This window comes from Leguminivora glycinivorella, chromosome 21, assembly GCF_023078275.1.
Source record: "Leguminivora glycinivorella isolate SPB_JAAS2020 chromosome 21, LegGlyc_1.1, whole genome shotgun sequence".
NCBI lineage: Eukaryota > Metazoa > Arthropoda > Insecta > Lepidoptera > Tortricidae > Leguminivora > Leguminivora glycinivorella.
In genome coordinates, this window is record NC_062991.1 from 3,925,615 (window position 1) to 3,948,852 (window position 23,238).

The 23,238-nt window shown below is 43.7% G+C and overlaps 1 protein-coding gene across 1 annotated transcript in view; it reads left to right on the plus strand.

Annotated features, from left to right (window-relative positions):
* LOC125237571 (facilitated trehalose transporter Tret1-2 homolog) overlaps window positions 1–23,238 on the plus strand; it is a 68,963-nt gene that overhangs the window by 13,991 nt on the left and 31,734 nt on the right. The gene's annotated exons all lie outside the window — the stretch shown is intronic.

The window sequence follows — 23,238 nt, forward strand, 5'->3', positions numbered from 1 at the left end:
GAAAATTTTCCCAGCAGCAATGTACTGTAAACGTGGTTGCGATTACAATCAATGACAACTGTCAACGAGCGTTTAACGCGAGTGTGTTTTTGCATTACATTGCGGGCCGAATTAATTTGTAAGTATGGATAAAAAAATATTTCAATTTTAAGTAAAACTTATCTAATTCCATTTTTTATGTCCTATACTCACCACCGTTAAGACGTTCGCCCGTATTAGGTTTACATCCTGTATATGAGGACGTTCTTTCACCATACAAGTTTTTTTGTATTAATCGCTTCTCTTTTACACTTCCGATATTATACATATTTTTAACAGTTAATTTATACATATCTTTGTAGTAATACTCAATGGCTATTAGGTACTTTACCAGTTTGTCTATCGGTAATAACGTATTTTCTATTTGGTGTTATTTGCTTTTGTTATAGGCCCCATCCTGTATTTATACGGTTTAGTTTACGAATAATAGAGTCTCTCTACTTAGACACTACAAATTAAAGTATTTTCTGTGAAATATTTATCATAAAAAAAAACTTGTTAGAAAAAACAGCCTAATCACTTAATGCTAGTTAATCATCTATACTTTATTACAATGGTCAACGAAAATTATTAGATAATCGAGAAATGGTGTCAAGAACATCTGATTGTGTTCAGTGTTTGTCTTGTTAAGCGTGAGAATCTAGGTAGGTAGTCTGATAAGGCCTGAGTGGATGCTTGAAGCGGGGCGTTACGGCTCCGCTCAGCCACGACATTGGTCTAAGCGCGACAGCTGTGAGCGGCGGCCATACATTGGAGCGAGACACAGCGATGATTTCATTCGTACGTATGGCCGCCGCTCACCGCTGTCGCGCTGTCGTGGCTGAGCCGTTACCAATGTCGTGGCTGGGCCGTTAGGCGAGACGCGCAGCGGGGTGGGCGAGCGTGCGTCCATCCTACGCAGTGTACTCAGGACACTTGTATGAGGCATGAGCTAGGCTTGTGTCGTTCACAAACTATGAACTGTTAGGAATAAAATCCCATCAATGACCGAAATGAACTGAATCTTTCCGTGCCTGGGTCTTTGTTGTCTCATTTAGTTCAGTATAGGATCGGCGAACGCGAGCGGTTTGGAACGAGAACGAGTGTGTGACAGCGCCGAGCGAGAGCGAGAGCTACTTAGCAGAGCAACACAAAAACGTCAAGTTTTCATATTAAGCTTCGGTTACTTACAACCTTTCGGCCCGGAATGTCATTATCTGTGGACTATTCGTATCATTTTGACACTATTCGTACCCATTCGGTCTGATCTTTCCGACCGCAGTGGTCGCTGGTCTGGCTGAACTAAATGTGCAAAAGACCTAAAAGAGCGAACTAGTTCGTGGGAGCGATTGAACGAGATCGGAGCGCTCCGATCAACGAACGAAACGGCACAAGCCTAATGAGCTTCACTTTGTTTGAAATGGACGCCGCACGCTCTGTAGTCATTTCCTTATGCTATTAAATTCCGTTAGTAAACACTCAATTACTGGCATTTCGACGCCATTGACATTGTGCCAACTTTTAGTCCCACAATTCACCAAGCCAACCAACATACTCATATATCATTATGTAATCAACGGTCTATACAAACTGGTTATACAGTTCTAGAAGAAATAACAATGAAATATGCGGAAGATCTTTATATACATATCGATGATGTGTAGTCAAAGATCAAGTTGAACTGGTTAGTTTTGGGGCATTATGTTTAGGAGAGAATGATTTAGAACTATTCGCAGATGTTGGTCGTAGAGTTCCGGGGCGTACGTAGAGAATAGATAGATTGAAAACAATACGGAGTTTTGTAGAAGATAAATTGTGAGTAACTAACTAATAATTATAATATTAATGCACTCATTTCGCTCTCATCTTCACGTTCATCCTGTACACTCTCCAATGCATTTGAGTGCACTGAGAGAAATTTGCATTGTGAATTTAACAAGTTCGACTTGTTGCGGTTTATCCGTTTGAATCAGCCAAACGTATGTTTAAAACTAGACGTGTGCGCCGATTAAAAAATGATCGGCGGCGGCGTTTGCTAAAAAATCGGCGGCGGCGGCGTATTTTCGGCGTGAATTCGGCGTGACCTTGATTTCATGTTTCTTATATAAAAATCATTTATTTGTTATTATTCTTGAAAATTTGATCAATACAGGTATACTACGTACGTATACTTTTATATAAAATTTGAGTGAACACGGGATAGAAAAAATTCTTTCAAATATACCCAAATAGTTTTGCTGGCACAAAACCTTTTTTGATCAATGTTGGCTTCCATCAAAGGATTCCTTCTCTAAGTGATCATGAATCTACAACCATCTCTTTCTTTATGATGAGCTTAGTGATGATAATGAAATTAAAGAAGAACTTTGTGCCAAACGCGATCGTCGGCTATAGCTGCTGTATCAAACTCATTTGGAAATGCCTTTTGCTTATTTGGCCACCCTTTGACTTGCCCGCCGGTGCTCAAAGATGTGCCATGTAAACTAATTAACTAGAAATCGCTTGACATCCGTTGGCTCACTGGGTGGACGACATCCGGAAAATTGCGGGTCATAACTGGATAAGAATAGCTCAGGATCGGGACAAGTAGCGTACTAGAAAAGAGGCCTGTATTCAGCAGTGGGCGAAAAAAGGCTGATATGATGATGATGATGATAACGGACTTGTTTGTAGATCGGGTCACGCCAAAGCTGATTTTTATGAGGTTTTGGGTCTACGCCAGGGTAAGAAAGCTGAATTTACATCGGTGTCCTCTCAAAAGCATACAACTTCAGCAAAATTCCAATGATACCGTCGTTACCTGTGTCGAGGAAAAAAAGAGCTTTACACACTGAACTATACTGGAAACGAACGTCCGGCATATAGGTCTCGGCATTTTGAGTTGGACGCAGACAGTTTATTAGGAAATGCGGTTCTGTTTTTTGCGTTTTGTAACCACTGAATAATTTTCCATGTGCTATACGATACGTGTAGGACATGTTTGCACCTGATCGGTGGGCCAAAGTAGCAGCTGAATGGTTACCACAGCTTCGCCGGGGCAAAGGCAGACCAAAAATAGAGATATCACTCGGACGGCGGGAGCAGGCATCAAAACCGTGATGAGTGGACGAAGGAAGAGGAGGCATTTACCCAGCAGTGGGACGCATATTAGGCTACTTAAAAAAACGATTCTATCAAATGAAGTTTGACACTTGCCAGTGATTGGAACCACAGAGAATGGAATGAAAAGCTTCATTTCCTGCAGAACCAGATCAGCAACGAAATTAGGATCATGCAAATTAAAGCAAACCTGGGTTACCTGGGGGAGTAAGGCGCAAAAAACAATCGCCTCCTATTCAATCTGCTGATTTACAGTCTTACACACAGTGGCTATAAGCAATATGCCGACGCGGTGGGCACGTGGGTATTTTGGAACGGGCAATATTTTGAGGAGCCATGAAATCTAGAATGGATTACATGGTGATCGAGATGAAAAGATAACAGAAGATCCAACAGGGAAAGTTCCTGGCTCTCCAGATGTGGTAATCTCGTAGGTGCTGTAAACAATTATGTCAAGTCGTATGCCAGGTCAAAGTCGTCACGATCATAGGTCGTTTTTCGCATTTTTCTTAGTGTAAATACAGAATATTTTAATAAAAGTAAATTATATGTATTGGAAATAGTATAAAAAGTCCAAAAATTTAATCAAATACTAAGTTTGAGCAATTTACTAACCACCAAGGTCACGCCGATTTCACGCCGATTAATAATCGGCGGCGGCGGCGTGGCCAAAATTGCCGGCGGCGGCGGCGCGCCGGCGCGGCGCACACGTCTATTTAAAACAATATGTGTCAGGTTGTTTTTATAAAATCGACTTGTTGATTCAAATATATTGCCGATTCAAATGACAAGTAGCTTGTTGTTTGAACTAAAGAGCACGTAAGGTAACGGACCCAATCATGGACAGTTTAAGAAAAATTTTCGCCTCTTTTCGATATTTCACTGATAAATGTAAAAATTCTACCGCTAAGCGTGTTAAATCTTGAATGTCCTGTCCTTCTTTTACATTTCAAGCGTATTGCACAATAGATACTCCGATTGGTTTCTTCATAGTTAACAAATTAAAAATAGGTGTTTTTTCTCCAATTATGGACGGCAGTTCTCCAGTAATGGATCCCCCATTATGGACAGTGAAATAAGTTTAAAATTTTACTTTTAAAGCCAACTGATACTCAATGAGTCAATATTATATACCATAAATACAATTAGTTTGAGTTATTTTAACATAGGATTGTTTCTTGTAAATTTTGGTTTTGTAAATTGTTCCTTGTCCATCATAGGAGGTAGGTAGTTTTTCGGTTCCAGTAATGGACACTCGCAAAATAACGCCATTTCTTTATATCTTTGGAGCAACAAACTAGTATGTTTTATACCTTATCTCATGCTTAATGCAGTAAGTAAAACACATTCAAGTTTACACCTAGTATTATTTTTTTATTATTTTATACATGAACTCAACTCTCTTAGCAACATTACTAAGAATTCGTCTTGATATTTTTTTCAGTAACCTGATGAATTTTATCTTGTCGCCAAATCCTTCAGAAATAACCGAATTAATTGAAACTTCAAAATGAAACAGCTCTACAACTCTAGTTTATGGTACATAGCTGTCAGTTTTTAGAAACTAATTTTAGATACTTATTTTTAAGGATTTGTGTTTTTTTGTCCATAATGGCATCACCGTCCATTATGGGGTATTTCACCTTAGGCGCTATTTTAACCAAAAAACTTGTTGAACGAACATGAAAACTGGTTGTATTTTCTCTCAGTGTGAGTGTGTAACGTTACGCTAGTTGACGCGTGATTGTCGCTAGATGTCACTTAACTATGCCTATACAAATAACCCGCATTTACTGATGTATGGAGCTATGGAATTACAACTCTCCCCTTACTTATTGCTCAATGCTCATACCAACAAGAGGTTTTTGATCGTCGCAAGCCGAATCGGCGTCGATACGTTTGGGGAGGCCTTAACTGTGTAGACGCCGACAGAAATGCAGTTTAGCTCTGTCGCGCTAATACACAAGAGCGATAGAGATAGGTAGTCAGGAAACAGGTTCCGGTAGCCGAATGGCATTTCTGCGACGCGAAACGAAACGCCGCGAAAGGCAGCCTGGCTCTGTCGCGCCAATACGCACGAGAGATAGAGATAGATATCTACAAGCGTGTCGTTTCGTGTGCGTTTGTGCAATTCGCCGGTTAAGTACCCTTGTGGACGATGCGGTCACATCCACAGGAGCGTCTTCGATAACTCAATTAAGTTTGTAAGCTATGTAAAGAAAACAGATCGTTCGGAAAATATATATCTCTATTTAAGTTCAGGTTCACAATTTAGATCAAAATTACACTTTTATTCGCGTTCTGGCTCTAGGTCCGTCCACAATTTTAACTGGATCTTGGTTCTGATCTGGTTCACTTAACTGATAAACTGGTAAACTGATTGCTGGTAAACTGATTGCTGGTAAACTGATTGCTGGTAAACTGATGCAAATTTTCTAAATGTATGGGCTTTTATATGATCGCCACGCACAGTTTTAGCCAATCACAGGTCAAAGTAGCGTATAATCGCGGCTCTCGTTATGGTAAGACCTTGTGAGTCGAGCTGTTAAACCCTTGTCACAGTAACTATCGCGGTGGACTCGAGCGCTGTGATTGGCTAATATTATTTCGTAAAAATGCACGAGCTTCGATTACGTTTGTACTTTGATTAGATTTTAATCTAGGTTTCCTACTTCAGGCTAAGTCGTGCGGCTATATAACCATATGTTTTTAGGTGTATCTAGACACGCTCTATACGCTTGCAATAGTTCAAGCAAGTGCATGATTACGGTTTAGCTACAAAGTCTAGATTAATGAGCTAGATCTATCCAAAATGATAATGTGCTAGGCAAATTATCTCATCCTGCGGTTCGAGGAGAAGTGTGAGAGCTTAGATCTTACCTAAGTCATAACCATTACCTTTTTCCACAATGACACTCGTATGTACTTTCAGCCGCAGATCTAGGCTCGAAGTAGGTACGAGGGTCAAAGTTTTTCCCCAATTTATTTTGGAGAGAAATTTACCATGCGTTTACCTGTCTGGCTCACACACTTTCTCTCGCTCTAGCACGTAAATATAGACGAGCTGTAGGCAAGATCGCGCATCACTATTTGACATTCTGGCTACCGCAGCGGTCCGGTGAGGTCGTGCTTCCTGTGCGCTCTCGCTTGATTGTTGTTGTAGTTCTGAATTCTCTCAGATTTATTCTGAACTCGCGCTTTCTGCTCCCCCGAGTGGTAATTTATCGTAAATTACCGCTAGGATAGCACCGGTGTGTTAGTTCAGACTTTCACAAGTCCCCAGTAGACCCGCGCGTCTCGAGCCCCTCTGGAAATCCACGCTCGTAGTGGTCGCTCAGTTGAGATTCGTCAAAACTGAGTGGGCTTGACCCCGATTGCAACTACGGTTTCACCGGCTGTAATTGGGCCGATACCCGATAGTTAAGACTTTCGCAAGTCAGACCCGCGCGTCTCTGCCCGTTGAAAAGACCACGCTCGCAGTGGCCGTTTGTGGTGGATACTATAACAGTGCCAAACGAAGCCGCAAACGGGGTGGATACCACCACGAAGCCCGATCTAGCCAACCCAGTCCGACTCTCGTTCGTGTAGGCACACACATAAGATGACTGACACGGCGGACTCGCGGACCAACCCGACAACGACCGCAGGATCACAGTCCGGTTCCCCGGTAGGCTTAGTTTTAAGCAACCACGGCGACAATAGCACGGGTGTGCCTATTGAGATCGCAGAGATGAGGGCGCAGATGGCCGAGCTAAGGGCAAGCCTCGACCGGCAAGCGGCCGAGATAAGTACCCTGCGGTCCGAGAACGATCGCTTGCGTACGGCTCTCGGCAAGGTTGTCGACGGGACAAGCCCGGGCAAGGCCAAACGCCCCCCAACCTCTGCGGCCAAAATAGCGCCCACCCAGGCCCCTATGGCCACACCGGCAGGTACTTTGCCTGCCCCGGCCCCTCCGGCCCCCATGGACTCGTCTCTGCCGCCGCCGGCACGGACGGCTGCCATGCTGCCCCCCAAATCCCCGGCCCCTAAGGCCATCGCCCCAGCTCCCGCTGGCGCAGCTAGGAAACCCAGTAAGAAGGCAGCCGCGCCTGCCCCCAGCTCACCTCCGGCCCCTAAGGCCCAACCCTCCACGGTATCTAGCGCGAGGAAATCCCGTTCGCGCTCGCCGAAAGCGCGCGACGAGCGGGACTCCAAGCGCGACCGTGGCTTCTCCCGCTCCCCCTACACACCTGACCACGTACTGTCTGACCAGGAGACGATGGACCTCCTCTACTCTGCTGACGAAGACACGGACAACAACACTGACATGGAGTGGAGGGTACAACGCAGCCGGAAGGGAAAACGTGCGCGGCCAAAGTCTCCAGCGGATTCGTCACCGCGGTCGAAGACGCCCAGGACTCCCTCCGTCACAGCACCTTCTGTGCAGGCACCTTCTGTGCAGGCCCATCAGGCCCGTAGTGCCACTAAGGCAAATGGCGGAGGGTCTTTGGCCCCAGAGTTAGGTGCGGCGACCCCGTCGACTCCCGCCACCAAGGCGCCATCTGCGCCGGCCCCTCAGGCCCGTAGTGCCACTTCGGCAACAGGGGGCGGGTCTTCGGCACCAGGGGTCAGCCATAATAGGCTCGACTCCATGATTTTAGTGGATGTCCACAAATGGACCACTGCGCGTGCTCTGCACCTTCAGCGGGGCATTCCCGTGGATCACACTGAAATCATGACCGAGCCCTACTATGGTCTCAAGATTTGGATACAGGGATCCGACAACTACCGCGCCATGGCCACTCTCCTCGAAGAAATTGGCGCCGTATTCAATCGGCGTCAATACGACGAGGAGAAAGACCACAGGGCAATCATCAGGAATGTCCCAAAAAGCATCCCTGTTGATGAGGTCAAGACGGAGCTCCTCAGTAAGGGAATCAAAGTGAGGGAGGTGTGTCGCCTCCATCATAAGACTAGGGGCACATACGATATCGTATTGGTGAAAACCGACAATGACGCAGAATCCCGTAGGGCACTTCTTGCCATAAAAACAGTGTTAGGTATAACCGTTAGGATAGAACCTCCTAACAAGAGGAACTACGTCTCGCAGTGTCACAACTGCCAGAGGTACGGCCACAGCGCCCGTGGCTGTAACTCTCCCCCCCGGTGCGTTAAATGTGCCGGCGAACATCCGTCCCGCGAGTGCAAGCGCCCAAAAGGCTGCAAGGATAAGGAGGGTAGGCGGTGTTGCAACTGTTTGGAACGGAAGCTCCCCCATGGGCATACTGCCAACTTTGGGGGCTGCCCCTGCCGCCCAAAACGGAGCAACCCGCCTAATCAATCCGTCTCCAAGCAGTCAAAAGGTCGTAAGCATGGAGCAGGGCAGATGTCCCCCCGACCCACTAACACACAAGCCCAACAAGCCCCTCAGGCCGTAGGATTAGGCGTCCCACAAACTAGGCCACCGCCGCCTTCAGCGGCCGCAGGTTCTCGCCCGGTGCCCTCAGCGCCCTGGTCCCCAAGGGACCCCCGCCTTGCCAGGGGTAATCCCGCCAGTCAGGCAGCAGGCCGGTCTGCCATAGCACCCCTTCAGGTGTCGATCCGCGCATAGCGGCCCTCTCTCCCACGGAGATGAGGGATTTCTATGAGCGTATGGACTACACGTTAAACTACATTCTCGCCACTAGGTCTGGCAGTCAATTCGGTACTCACCAATATGAGTAGTACGGCCCTTAAGCTTAAACCGAATTCGCTTACCATTGGTATTTTTAATGCCAATGGACTAAGCCGAATGAAGGATGAGGTTACAAACTTCCTTCGCGATCATTCCGTCGATATTTTCTTAGTACAGGAGACTTTTTACAAACCGTTCATGAGAAGTTTTCGAGTCCCTGGTTTCACTCAGATTAGGAACGATAGGGTGGATAGGCCATTCGGGGGCACTTGCATTTTCTATAAACGTAGTTTACATTGCATAAGTCTCGACCCACCACCACTGACTAATATGGAAGTGTCGGTCTGCCGCATATCGATGGAAGGTCATCCCCCAATATCGATTGCGTCAACCTACCTTTCACCACAACGTGACTTACTCCAGACTGACCTTGATAGCCTCGCCTCCTTAGGTCCTTCGGTCATCGTGGCCGGAGACCTAAACTGTAAGCATATTGAATGGGGATGCGTAGCATCCAACCCCAACGGCACTCGACTTAACCGCCTTCTGATTGAAAGCCTCCCTTTCGATCTCCTCACTCCCCTTGAGCCTACTCACTTCCCCGGTAACGTAGAGCATCGACCAGACATACTCGACATAGCACTCCTAAAGAACGTAGGGCTGACCCTGCGTTCTATAGAAGTGATACACGAACTGACATCCGACCACAGGCCGGTCCTTTTGAGACTTGGGCCTCATCCCAATCATGCACCTCCTACCAGAACAGTAGTGGACTGGGATCAGGTAGCACAAGGTCTCCTCCAGACAGACTCCCCCATACTAGCTTCAATCCCTGACAACATAACAACAACCCAACAGACAGACGAAGCGATCGACCTATTCACCAACTACCTCAACGCCGTAAAAAGCGAAGCCTCAAGGGAGGTATCGGCTGAGGAAATCCAACGCCGGCCCCTGCCAAGAGAACTGAGAGAGTTGTTGACTAGGAAAAATCGTGCTCTCAAAACCTATTCGATGTGGCCTTCCCCCGAAAACCGTCAAATCCTGAGGGACTTGTCCAACGAGTCCAAACAGCGAATTGCCGAGTTTCGGGAGAACTCGTTCAGGGATCTGATGGGTGAGATCAAACCAGGGCACCAGGCATACTGGAAACTGGCGAGATCTCTCAAATCAGATGCTGTTTGGTCTACTCCCCCCTTGGATCGCCCGGATCACCCGACCCCTGCGTTCGAGGACGACGAGAAAGCCGAATGCCTTGCGAGTAGCTTAGAATCCCAATGTACGCCCAGCCTCCTGCCTGCCGATGAAGCTTTTGTCGAGAGGGTTAATTCTGAGGTAGACAGGAGATCGCGTCTCCCCGTAATTTCACCTTTCGTTCCGGTGTCGGTTGAGGAAGTCAGCACCCGCGTGAGGTATCTGCGCATACATAAGTCTCCGGGTGCGGATGGTATATCCAATCGCATGCTTAGATTGATGCCTGCGCACTTACTGCTCGTTTTGGTTGGCATCTTCAATGCCTGCCTGACCAACTGTCATTTTCCTGCCGCGTGGAAAAGGGCGACGGTCATCGGTATCGCGAAACCGGGTAAGCCCCGGACATCCGCGTCCTCCTACAGGCCGATTAGCTTACTTAGCTCCTTAGGGAAACTATATGAGCGAATCATCCTCACTAGAATCCTTAACTTCACGGGCACGAATTCAATCGTCATTGACGAACAGTTCGGGTTCCGGTCAGGGCATTCTTGTGTTCAGCAGGTGCACCGCCTCACGGAGCACGTCTTAGACGGTTTTTCACGGCTAAATGGGGTGAAGACTGGGGCGATCTTTCTGGACGTAGCAAAAGCCTTCGACAAAGTCTGGCACAACGGGCTAATATACAAGTTATACGAGCTCGGAATGCCAGATAGACTCGTACTCATAATACGAGATTTCCTTACGGACAGAAGCTTTTGCTACAGAATGGAGGGAACGCTCTCAGCCCCGCATCCCATTAGGGCAGGAGTCCCGCAAGGCTCCGTCCTCTCTCCGACGCTCTACTCGTTGTTCACTAACGACATCCCAAGGCACCCGATGGTGCAACTTGGTTTGTTTGCGGACGACACCGCGCTTTTCACGTCTCACGTTCGCTACGACCTTATCCAGAGATACCTCCAAGAGGCAATCTTCAACCTCGGTCGATGGTTTCGTCTTTGGCGTATCGAAGTCAATCCGGATAAGAGCGCAGCGATCATCTTCCATCCGACTAATACCGCCCCGATATCTAGGGTGCAAGAGGTACGGTTATTTGACCAGCCCATTCCGTGGGTGAACGAGGTCAAATACCTAGGCGTCACTCTCGATCGTAAGCTGACTTTCCGAAACCACATCCGTAGGGTACGGAACAGAGCGCTGTTCATATTAGGAAGGCTCGGGCCGATGCTAAACAAGTTCAGTAAAATGTCACTTAGAAATAAGCTGACCCTTTACAAGACTTGTGTGCGTCCAGTCATGACATACTCAAGTGTGGTGTTCTCACACGTGGGTATGCCAAGTCTCAAGCCGCTTCAGGTTATCCAAAATCGTTTCCTCCGCAGGGCGACTGGTGCCCCGTGGTACCAGACGAACCTCAGTTTGCACCGAGATGCGGGGCTTCCTCCCTTAGCGGTTACTTTAAGCAGACTTCGCGGCGTTATTTTGATAACGCTCCCCACCATAGCAATCCGTTAGTTAGGAAGGCTGCGGACTACGCTCCCACTCCTCCGCCCCCCCCCTCTGAAGTAACCCGTAACACATTTGTTAGGGGACGCTCGGTCCGTCGTCCCAGACACACAATCACGGATCCGGACGACGCAATCTCAGCGGACTTCGAAAGAAGGGCCGCTGAGCGTGCAGCGTCCGCCGCGGACACAACGCGTACACAAAGGCTTGCCCGCCGGCGGGGACGCCCACCACGCGACCACATCGACACATTCAGTCCCCTATCGACCCGGTACCGCCGTGTACCGGATAGCATCACTCCGGCTGCGGCCGGGCCTAGCTGAGTCTCTTACTGGAGTCTACTCAGCTGGGCTAGATAGAGAACCAGTATCAAAACTCACATTAGTACGATTCCCTCTACACACTCAGATTAAGTTGAGACCGCTCAACTGATCTGCGCTGGGGCGCATAACTCTTTAGGAGTATTCCAGCGTAGCAAAAAACATCGAGTGTGCGGCGGAAGGGTCCTGGATTTTCCCCCGGCTACCTTCCCCACACACGGCCCGACAGCTCCTACGGACAGCCAAGGAGCCCAAGTCAGGTTCAAAAAAAAAAAAAAAAAAAAAAAAAAAGCAAGATCGCGCTCATTTCTATTATGGCAGGGATATGGGAAGGTTCGTAAGGCTTATTTTCAATGAATGCTTCGATCGAGTATTAAAGTAAGTTACATCTTAAACCTAATACATAGTCTACCTAGATCTTAGGCTACCTACGTTGATCAAGATCTTTATTTTTAGCTATTACAACTTAAGTAAGGAATTAAATAGGATAACTTAGGGTCATCTAATGTTCGATCGTTAGGTACGTTCGGCCGGTGGGTCGGCTGTCGCCCACAACCCTGGTGCCGGAGCCGAATGGCATTTCTGCAACGTGAAACAAAAACGAAACGCCGCAAAAGGAAGTCTGGCTCTGTCGCGCCACTACCCACGAGCAATAGAGATAGATATCTACAAGCGTTTCGTTCCGTGAGCGTTCTGTGAGCGTTTGTGCCATTCCGCTACGCACACTGAACGCGACTGGTACCTACAGACTCTAGTGTACGGATTGTCGCACATAGAGTTCAGTTTTTATGGAATTATGAGTATATTTTTTATTTCACTACGTGCCCGTGGCCTACCATTGTATGTCACTACCGAAGCTTAGTTGATATCGTTTTTATATTATTAAAAAAATCTTGAATTTGTCCTTGATAAGGTAGGAAAATATTTGTGAGTGTGTTTAGTAAACCGTAGTCCCACTTTGTCGCTGACCATAAAGACGAGATTTTCTTGTGTCGTGTATCTTTATACGAATACTTAAACTGACAACGCGGCTTTATAAGTAGCAATCAACAAAGTGGGACGTTTTACTAAAAACATTCACATTTTAAGAGCTTACCAACGATAGTACATTACGATACACGTGCGGATAGAAAGAAGTTGGAAACGAGTGGTAAAGGGAGTGTTTTAAATCGACACGAGTTATAAATTTCCTCTTTATTTATTTATTTAAACTTTATTGCACAGTAAAAAAAATGTACAAAAGGCGAACTTAATGCCAGAAGGCATTCTCTACCAGCTAACCTTTGGGCCAAACAGAGATCTATAAGAGCTTAATAGGTGCAGGAAATGTCGCAATGACGAGAAATGGAATACCTACTAAATAACCATAAATGATTATATATATCATACAGCTTACTATTATATATATTAAAAAAATATACATACTTAAAATAATATAGATATCTACTTACAAATACACATAAATATACATACGTATACATATAACATAATATATACATAAATTAATATATATATCTGCCTTATAATTATTACGACTCTTAGTTATGAGACTCTTTGCACGTGTATCGTACGTTTTTCAGTACAGATGGCCCGCTAAAGTTTCGACCTGGGTGGCTAGCCGAATGGCACAATCGCTCACGAAACGCTCACGAAACGAAGCGCTAGTAGATATCTATCTCTATCGCGCTTGCGTATTGGCGCGACAGAGCCAGCGGCGTATCGCTTTCGTTTGGCGTCGGAGAAATGCCATTCGGCTACGGGGCCTGACAAGAAATGAACCACTTCGTACACTACTGCGGGCAAAAAGCACTACCTGTACTGGAAAAGTTTTTATTTAAACAATAATGACACGTCTGGCAGTGACATAGCTATCCGATATCCGATGCATATCGTGTTTAGAGCTAACTTGTGACGTGTATATTAATTGCATGTGACGTATATTGAATCAGACCGACAATATTTTTACAATCAATCAAATTGTGTGACCAAATTGAAGAATGTCTATCTATTTATTACAAGAAGCGTGTAAGTAGTTGTAATTAATCTTTATTAGAGGCGGGACTTTATAATTATTATTATGGTCAGAATAGCAAGCAACACTGGTATGTTACTATAGTTGTTGCTCTTACTTCATCATCATCCTCCTTGATCCATTCCGGCATTTGCCGCGGCTTATGGGAGCCCGGGGTCCGCTTTGACAACTAATCCCAAGATTTGGCGTAGGCACTAGTTTTACGAAAGCGACTGCCATCTGGCCCCGTAGCCGAATGGCATTTCTCCGACGCCAAACGAAAGCGATACGCCGCTGGCTCTGTCGCGCCAATACGCAAGCGCGATAGAGATAGATATCTACTAGCGCTTCGTTTCGTGAGCGTTTCGTGAGCGATTGTGCCATTCGGCTAGCCACCCTGACCTTCCAACCTAGGCCTTATTGGAATTATTCCGGTTTCCGCACGGTGTTGTCCTACGCCGAAAAGCGACTGGCAAGTTTAGTATCAAATGACATTTCGCACTTAAGTTCCGAAAAACATTGGTACGAGCCGGGGTTCGAACCCGCGACCTCCGGATTGAAAGTCGTACGCTCTTACCGCTAGGCCACTAGCGCTTTTGCGCGTTGTTGCTCTTACATAAATAAATAAAACAATTAATTATTCTTATCAGTGTGCGTAGTAGAATGCACGAACACTCACGAAACGCTCACGATAATATTTCTTTCGTAGCTATCTATCTCTATCGCTCTTGCGTATTGGCGCGACAGAGCCAGACTACACTTCTGCGGCGTTTCGGTGGCGTTTCGCGTCGCAGAAATGCCATTCGGCTATAAGGAGCCTGAGCAGATTTTTATTTAGTAAGTTCTTTTCCGTAAATTTCTCTAAATTTAGGTGAACTTTGGCGTACCATTACCACCATTTAAATTTAATTTAGTACCATTGAAATGGAATTCCTAAATGTAATGAAACAAAACACAATCAAAACACAAAACGGAATTCCACAGCGCATGTTTTTCTCGTAACTCGTAATTGCGTAGCCAAAATGATAATAGTTTACGCTAGGCGCCGATCAAAACGCAGTGTCTCTCCGTCCCTCTAATACGGAAGAGCGATAGAAATAGCTACCTATGTCGGCGGCCGATCGTAAAATCCGCCAAATCACGAGATTCCTAGGCATATCGTGAAACGGCGCCAAATCATGAAATGTCTAAAAGTTGCCCAGGGATATCATGATGTGCCTGATAAACAACACGGCAGATCGATTAAAGAAACGCATTCGTCGATATTCCTAGCTCTATATCGGGCACTTCGTAGAATAGTTTTTTTCTTGGCCTTTGGTGGCGCTAAGTATACAGCGAAAGGCTCCGTTCCAGAGCTCCTCCTCCTCTTGACTTGCGTTTCACCTGTGACAGATGTGGCAAAAGGTGTCGTGTTGCCATCGGACTACTGCCACCAAAGACGATGTACCGGCACCACACAATAAAATCACTCCAACAATCATCTGCTAAGATGTCGTGACCAATGATGTATGGAATTCACTCGCTGTATAGCTAAGTGCGTTTTCACATTATCCCATCCGATATCGGAGTCGGAACGATTTCAAAGGAAAAAATCAAAACACGGCTTCAATGTATGGGATATCGGTCCTACATCCGATATCGGATCGGATGATGTGAAAACGCACTAATGCTATTGTAAGCGTTAGTTCCTTTGGCTACGTACGCACTGTTATTGTTACATCATGTCACTTTCGTCGGTGAAAATATGGCCGCGGGCCAAACAGCAAACTTGACCTTATGTTATGACGGTCATTCGCCTTCACGGTTATCAAACACACTGAAGATACGGCCCGGATGTAGAATATAATAGAATATAACCTAACCAAAAAAAAATTGAAAAAACACAGTAGACCGATTTTCATGAAACATGGCTAAGAACACTCCAGCTTTCAGACAAAAAAAAAACTAAATCTAAATCGGTTCATCCTTTCGGGAGTTACGATGCCACAGACAGACACACACACAGACAGACAGAACAGACAGACAGACAGACTGACAGACAGACACATACAGACACAGACAGACAGACAGACAGACAGACAAACAAACAGACAGACCGACACGTCAGACTTTACCCCGTCCTTTTTGCGTCGGGGGTTAATATATTTTTTTTTAATACTACGTCGGTGGCAAACAAGTATACGGTCCGCTTGATGTAAAGCGGTCACCGTAACCTATGGACGCCTGCAACTCAAACAGTGTCACATGCGCGTTGCCACCCCATTAGAAACTTGTACACTCCCTTTTGCTGTGTTAAGTACAAAAGGAGTGTACAAGTTCCAAGGAGGGTTCGGGTTGCCGACGACTCAAAGGACAATAGACGGAACAAGTTAGTTCCGTAAGTCCTCCCGTCATCAGCACACCGCACCCTCGTTGAGCTCTAGCAGCCTTACTCACCGGCAGGAACACAACACTATGAGTAGGGTCTAGTGCTATTTGGCTGCGGTCTTCTGTAAGGCGGAGGTACTACCCCAGTTGGGCTCTGCTCTAGATTCGAGCGAGACGATATCCGCTGTGCTGTGCCCTACCACACAAAGTGGAATATCATTCGCTATGCCCTACCTCCTATTGGAATAGAATAAATAAATAAATATGTAATAAATAAATAAGTAAATATTATTGGACATTCTTACACAAATTGACTAAGTCCTACGGTAAGCTCAGGAAGTCTTGTGTTGCAGTGGCATTAGTCGTCGCACATAGCGAATTGGATATAAAAATAATAAATAAAATAAAAATATTTTTATTGCCATAACTACCAACACAAATACATGAGAAAAAATAGAAACAAATAGAAACAAAATGGATAAAACTTGAACAATGTAGCAAGAAATAAGAATAATAAAAAAAAAACCTAAAATTAACATTAACTACATCTTAAACTATATTTACAGTTATACATTTGGTAGGCTTAGGCAATGGGTACCCGTCTCAGCTTGTTGCCAGATATATACGTACATACACCCAGCGCTGGTTTTCAGATGGGCCCCTTTTCCTACGGGTCGGTCGTTCAGTATCGGGATGCATAGGACAGAACCCCGTATCTTCCCCGTCTATTGTGCGTGTGTGTGCGTACGTGCGTGCGTGCGTGCGTGCGTGCGTGCGTGTGTGTGTGTGTGTGTGTGTGTGTGTGTGTGTGTGTGTGTGTGTGTGTGTGTGTGTGTGTGTGTGTGTGTGTGTGTGTGTGTGTGTGTGTGTGTGTGTGTGTGTGTGTGTGTGTGTGTGCGCGCGTGTGTTTGCGAGCGTGCGTGCATGTGTGTGTATAAATATAGATATATTATGTATGTGTGTGTAAAGTAAAAATGGCATGTAAAGTTGGTACATATATAAATTGCGTATAGGTATATATAAATGTATAGGTATATATTACTTACTTAGTTCTTTAAGGGAGATTTCCTTTCTGTAATTTAAGTAAATGTGCTCTAACCAACTTCTTGAATTGCAGCAACGGCATAGGATTTCTTATTGGTGGTGGTAGATCATTCCATATTTTCGTTGCTGCGTATTTGAAACCTCCCCTAAAGAACTTTGTTTTGTGCTTAGGGATAAGCAAAGCGTACTGTCTGTGACTTCTTACTGGCTTGTTTGCATCGTTTACCCACTTCAGTTTCTCATAAAGATAAAGCGGTTTCCCCAACTCTAAGATTTTATGTAATGTACACGACAAATGGAGGTATCGTCTATTTTCCATCTTTAGGATGTTTTTGACATTTAAATATGGTGTAATATGTGCTCTCTTAGGGATATCGTAACAAAAACGTGTACAAGCGTTCTGAACTCTTTGTATGGACTTTTTTGTTTTTGCTAATAACCTAGGACCATAGACAGTGTCTGTATAGTTAAATGGGGATAGTACTAGAGATTCCACAAGGATTTCTCTTACTTTCTCGGACAGGTATTTCCTACAGCTGTATAAAGTTTTTAGACGAAAGAATGCATTCCGTATCTTGATATCAACATGATGTTCGAATCTTAATTCTCCATCCATAATAATAATATTGTTATTATTCTGTTAAATATTATTATTGTTATTCTGGGACACGTACTGAGAATCTTGACACGCGTTAGGTATCGTATAAATGTTTACAAATATGACCTTTATGAAACCGATTGATATACTTTAAGATGTATCAATTGTTTGTTGAATAACACATTTATCTAAACATTGACATGAGTAATCTGTTTGCGTTCGCACTTCCTATCTTTGTGTCACATGACGGCGGCTGTTCAAAAAGCGTGCACAAATCGTTTTCGCACGAGTTAGAAAGGGACAAAAGTAGCCTATATCACTCTCCATCCCTTCAACCATCTCCACTTAAAAAATCACGTCAATTCGTCGCTCCGTTTGGCCGTGAAAGACGGACAAACAAACAGATACACCAATTTATAATGATAAAGTATGGATTGTTTTTGTGTTAATTACATAAACTTTGATCGATACGACATTCAGAATACGATAAAAGTAAAAAATGGTCTGAAATGCTTCGAGAAAAGGATGGTACGGCCGTGCCTCTTTTTGCTCGACTTGGCGGGGGCACTGCCGTGCCCCCAGATTTTTAGACAGATTTTATGCTTAATGGTCGTCACAAAACTGACAGCAAGTTAATTTTTTTAGCAATTTACGCTAATCCCAAATTCTGAAAATGCCTTATTAGGCTCTCTATTGAGAGGCACTAAGCGTTTCGTTGTCATAGCGTAAGAAATCGTCACTACGGCTATGCCAGCTCTTTTTTGTGATATTTAAAACGGAAGAATTGATTTGACATCGTTACATTACTACTTAACTTGTGCAATTGTTTATTTACATGAACATGTTTACCTACATAATAACATAAAATTATAAATAGTTATTTGTTATACAAGGGGGCAAAGTTGTATTTTAACGCCGAGTATGGAATTGAAAAACGAGCAAGTGAAAGGATTCTATAGTTGAACCACGAGCGAAGCGAGTGGTTCGAGAATAGAATCCTGAACTTGCGAGTTTTTTAACATACGAGAAGTAAAATACATTTGCACCCGAGTGTAACACAAAACTTTTCCCCTCACTATAGCGAGGAAACTACAACGCAAAAAAATGCGTTTATCACTGCTTCCAGTAGTCCTACAGGTGGTAAATCATCTTTATTACTAGATTCACCTACTTTTATCAATTTTAAAGCAGTTAATTTGATTATATTCAAGGTCAAATTACTTTACCCACTAGTGGATAAAATGCGTTTTTACCCGCTGGTATTAAAGGACAAAACACGTGTTTCCGAGCTAGTGAGGGGAAAATACTATAAGATAACTAATAGAAATAGGTACATACAATAAAGAAAATACATTAACTAAACTAAACTATGTATTGTCTTAACTTGTGTTGAGATTTTGAGATTTGAAATTTAAAAAACTTATTTTACTTACTTAGGTACTTACTTTATTACTAAGCGCTGGTGGCCTAGCGGTAAGAGCGTGCGACTTTCGATCCGGGGTCGCTGGTTCGAACCCCGGCTCGTACCAATGGGTTTTTCGGAACTTATGTGCGAAATGTCATTTGATTTTACTTTTCGGTGAAGGAAAACATCGTGACTAATTCCAATAAGGCCTAGTTACACTGAGAGAAAATACAACCAGTTTTCATGTTCGTTCAACAAGTTTTTTGGTTAAAATAGCGCCTACGTGCTCTTTGGTCCAAACAACAAGCTACTTGTCATTTGAATCGGCAATATATTTGAATCAACAAGTCGATTTTATAAAAACAACCTGACACATATTGTTTTAAACATACGTTTGGCTGATTCAAACGGATAAACCGCAACAAGTCGAACTTGTTAAATTCACAATGCAAATTTCTCTCAGTGTACCTATCCGGTTGGAAGGTGAGATGGCAGTCGCTTTCGTAAAAACTAGCGCCTACGCCAGATCTTGGGATAAGTTGTCAAAGCGGGCCCCAGACTCCCATGAGCCGTGGCAAATGCCGGGATACCTCAAGGAGAATGGAGAAAGAGTTCAAAGTAGTCTGGTCATAAATTTACAGTCGTGTAGATAATATAATCTGAATATGTGGCCTGATTTCTCTCTCGTATCGTATATTCACTTTATTTGGTACAGTTGTTGAATAAAACGTGAACAAAAGAAACTAGAATGACCTTAATTACATAACTAATAATCATAGAAAAATATGTATAACTTACTTTTCTATGCTATAATACCTATACTATCGGTAAGATCGCTGCTGTGGCCCGTTTCTCGAAAGGTACAAGCCTTGTATTACAAGTGTGTTTCCATGACAACCCATACGATTTGACAGTTCGCGCACTTGTAATACAAGGCATGTACCTTTCGAGAAAATGCGTTTATCACTGCTTCCAGTAGTCCTACAGGTGGTAAATCATCTTTATTACTAGATTCACCTACTTTTATCAATTTTAAAGCAGTTAATTTGATTATATTCAAGGTCAAATTACTTTACCCACTAGTGGATAAAATGCGTTTTTACCCGCTGGTATTAAAGGACAAAACACGTGTTTCCGAGATAGTGAGGGGAAAATACTATAAGATAACTAATAGAAATACATACAATAAAGAAAATACATTAACTAAACTAAACTATGTATTGTCTTAACTTGTGTTGAGATTTTGAGATTTGAAATTTAAAAAACTTATTTTACTTACTTAGGTACTTACTTTATTACTAAGCGCTGGTGGCCTAGCGGTAAGAGCGTGCGACTTTCGATCCGGGGGTCGCTGGTTCGAACCCCGGCTCGTACCAATGGGTTTTTCGCAACTTATGTGCGAAATGTCATTTGATATTTGCCTGTCGCTTTTCGGTAAAGGAAAACATCGTGAGGAAACCGTACTAATTCCATTAAGGCCTACCGTTTGGGTTGGAAGGTCAGATGGCAGTAGCTTTTGTAAAACTAGTGCCTAAGCCAAATCTTGGGATTAGTTGTCACAGGGACCCCAGGTTAGCCGTGGCAAATGCCGGGATAACTCAAGAAGTCATGCATGATGATGCTATACAACCGATTGTGCTGAAACTTTGCACACATATGTAAATCATTTGACGATGCAATGTTGTGGTATCATGGAGTTGTTCTGATGATGGAGCAGAAAGGTGGTCATAGGAACTCTGTAATAAAATGTCATATCCCCATCAAGTAAGGGGTTTTTAGAAACGTCTCGGAGAGCAGTAGATGACTGTCGAAAGAAAAGTACAGTCGGCGATAAAAGCTTGTGCCAACAATGATTTTTTTTGCAAAAAAACTTATTATTCATTTACGGTAACGATAAACAGAGCGTGCGACTTTCGATCCGGAGGTCGCTGGTTCGAACCCGGCTCGTACCAATCAGTTTTTCTAAACTTACGTGCGAAATGTCACTTGATATTTGCCAGTCGCTTTTCGGTAAAGGAAAACATCGTGAGGAAACCGTACTATTAATTTCATTAAGGCCTAGTTACCGTTTGGGTTGGAAGGTCAGATTGCATTCGCTTTTGCAAAACTAGTGCCTAAGCCAAATCTTGGGATTAGTTGTCACAGGGACCCCAGGTTAGCCGTGGCAAATGCCGGGGTAACGCAAGGAGGATGATGATGATGAAAGATATACACTGTCACTTTTTTGTACATTAAGTGGTCAATAGTTCTAATACTACGTGTTCGCAATGCGGAAATAACAGATTTTGATTGACTGTTCGATAATATGTCATATTCATTTGAAATAAGATTGAAGTTTTAAACAATGAAATATTAGTAACATAATAACGCATTCACAATATACATTTTATAACAGACCTTTAGTCATTGACTTTTAAACTTTATATTACTAGTATCAAAGTCTTTTTTGCATAGTTTTTTATTCGCAAAGAACATTTTTTTGTACCCGGAATCTTTGTGCGTTTTTTGTTATATATTTAATCGATAATTCTGTTACATCATATAATTCGATTTATTTGACTGTTGCATAAAACAACCGGTTAATATTGTGATTGATTTAAGTAACAAAGATTTTTTAAATACGAACGGCATCATATTTATTAGGTGTATTTTTAACCCCCGACGCAAAAACGACAGGGTGTTATTATTTTGACGTGTCTGTCTGTCTGTTTGTCTGTCTGTGAGTGTGTGTCTGTCTGTGGCATCGTAGCTCCCGAACGGACGAACCGATTTAGATTTAGTTTTTTTATCTGAAAGCTGAGTTAGTCGATAGTGTTCTTAGCCACGTTTTATGAAAATCGGTCTACTACGTCGCGGTCGCGGGTTTTTTCAAAATTTTAATTTTGTGGTTAGGTTATGTTCAGATTTATACAATGTCAAATCGTGTGGTGATGGGCTAAGAATTTCATTTTTTAATCACCCTTTTAACCCCCGACGCAAAAACGACGTTGTGTTATACTATACGTTTGACACGTAAAATGGAGTGATACCTACAAATCTAGGGTGAACACTGAACAGGCATCATTCTCCGACGCCAAACGGCCAGTCGCGCTAATACGCACGCGATAGAGATAGATATCTACATCGTAGTGAGCCAACTTTGCCCCCAGGCATTTCTGGCTTCCATCTGGCCAACTTTGCCCTTGGCTTCTCTGTGGCCAAGAATAAGCCCATTTATAATAATAAAAAAAAAATTGTACCGTATTCGAAATATCAATTGTCTAACGTGTGTCAAAACCACATCAAATTCGTATCAAAATGTTGTTTTAGGATCCATTTATTGCCACTTTTTTTGTTATTTTTAGTCTCTTGGCTAGTTGCGATTAGCGGTCATAAGCTTAAACAAAAGCGCATAGGTACCTACTGATAATTGAAAGTTGTTATTGTTCCCTGACTAAAGTAAGTTGCCTAATACAGGCAAGATATTAATAAGACTTAATAAGAGTAAAATGACTATAATGTCACGTTCGTTCCATTCTGATTTCCATAATAGGTAAGTTTGTTGAGGTACCAGCAGCGAGTGATCCATACAAGCCGATTCCCACAGGCTTGCCTAAAATTGATTGATCCGATGTCGGATGTTGGACCGATAGACACATTACAGACGCCATCTTGGATTTTTTCTATTGAAATCCTATCGACGTCCGATATCGGATCGGATAATATGAAAACGGACTAAAGTACCTAATGTAAATGTAGGTTTCTTTTCGCTGCCTTTTGTTGCCTAGCAGAAATTTTCACCAGCCGCCACTGTTAGTACTACTGGTAGTACACTACAGTAGCGTAAGTGTAAATGAGAATGTACCCATGTAAAGCCTGACCAGCGCCATGTCGCGGAATTTCATTAGAACTCATCATCATCATCATATCAGCCCTTTATCGCCCACTGCTAAGCATAGGCCTCTAGTACGCCACTTCTCCCGGTCCTGGGCTAATCTCATCCAGTTGTGACCCGCAGTTTTTCGCATGTCGTCGACCCAACGAGCC